At 31.5% G+C, this 1,814-nt stretch overlaps 1 protein-coding gene across 7 annotated transcripts in view; it reads right to left on the reverse strand.

The window, feature by feature from the left end:
* Positions 1 to 1,814, reverse strand: part of LOC108758037 (serine/arginine repetitive matrix protein 1) — a 61,668-nt gene that overhangs the window by 8,756 nt on the left and 51,098 nt on the right. The gene's annotated exons all lie outside the window — the stretch shown is intronic.

Below are 1,814 nucleotides of genomic sequence, written 5' to 3' on the forward strand. Positions count from 1 at the left end.
GGACACGTTGGCCTGGGCCTGCCGCGGCTGAAACACCCGCTGCCACTCCTGATCAATCTAATACACGACACGTCTCCTTGCGATCGTATATTCTCGTGCGAGAACTTGTGAGAGAGAAAAGCTAGGATTCGCGAAGAGGATAGGTAATTCGGAACGAGTATCAATTTCGATAAAGTAGAAGATGATAATGATAACGATAATGATTGTAATTATAATGGTGATGATAATAATGATAATGATGATGACGCTGATAATAATTACAGAGATGGCAACGATGGTGAAGATTATCAAAATCATCATCGTCATCCTCATCGCCACTATCATTACCACTATCAAGACGATGATGACGATAATGACGAGACAGTGAATATGATGATCGAGATTGCCACTGATGCGTGAAAACTGTAGAAAGAAAGAAAAAGAAAGAAAGGGAAAGGAGTGAAGAAGGAAAAAAAATTGAGAAGAGAGAGATGAGAAGGAAAAAGAGAAGGGTGGAAGAGAGTACCATTATGAAAGGATAGTGAATATGATTTATACGATAATTCATAATGGTGATCGTTATACTCATCAATGATGATGGAAGATGTACGACCCATTGGCTTCGTGATTGCATCATTGAAATGCCTCGAAAGCTGCAGTAATCTCTTAAGCATACATTTGTCAATATTGTATATTAATAATTTTGTCGTTAATTTATACCAATGGATTATGAAAGGATGATAATGGATGTATAATTGATTAACGATGTCTTAGATAGTTAACATTGCAGATTATACATTGAGTAATGAATCACTAGATGACAGCTGTATTTAAAAAGTTTGTAGCATACACAATGTTTGGAATATATACAATTTAAGTCTCGTTTAAAATTTTTCTCATTAGAATTATATAGATTTTTATTATATTTTCTTAATCTCAAAATTTATTCCAAGTTTGTTTTAAATCTTATTATTTGCTATACTTAACGTTGCAATACGAATTTAGCGTAACTAAATAAGACAAAAATATAATAAAATATAAAATAAAAATAATTAACATTATACACCAAAAACAATGCCTAAGTAAATATAATTATCTATCTTATTCTTCGCACGAATAAAAACAATTGTATATTTTTAAAAATTCAGTAGTATAAATAATAAAAAATATGTTACACATATTTGTATTATTAAAAAATGCTTAAATAATAATAAATTTTGTGAACAATAGCATGAGATATAATGGATTTGATGGACGATATGGAATCGATGTGGGAAACTGTATCAACATGATTTGTCACAGGTTGAAAACAGGATTTTCTCGCCTAATCGCAAAGGACTACGAAGGCGAATAATACATCGCACAAATAATTTTCATACAGTATCTATCGATATAACTACCGATTACTAGATGAGGGTTTTAAAGGCAGAGGCAAAGAAATAGAAACAAATAGACAGAACTATCATGCATCTGCCTAAACATTAATGACGACGCAATTATAATAATTGACGCTCACCGCATTTCAAACGTTTTTATGCATTTATGAATACATTTTCAAAATATTCTTAGCATAAAAATAGATATAATCAAATGCCTCGGCAAATGAAACTTAAATCATTTTAAATCATTTAAGCTTTTTTTTTACACACACCCTTATTACTTACTTCCTGACGCATATATAATTCATCTACGTTTTAATTCTACATATAAAATAATTCGCTTCATATAACTCTTACAGAGAGAAAATAAAAAATTTAATATATCTCTCAGGAGAGAGAGAGAGAGAGAGAGAGAGAGAGAGAGAGAGAGAGAGAGAGAGAGAGAGAGAGAGAGAG

This window comes from Trachymyrmex cornetzi, unplaced genomic scaffold, assembly GCF_001594075.2.
Source record: "Trachymyrmex cornetzi isolate Tcor2-1 unplaced genomic scaffold, Tcor1.1 scaffold15, whole genome shotgun sequence".
Classification (NCBI taxonomy): Eukaryota; Metazoa; Arthropoda; class Insecta; order Hymenoptera; family Formicidae; genus Trachymyrmex; species Trachymyrmex cornetzi.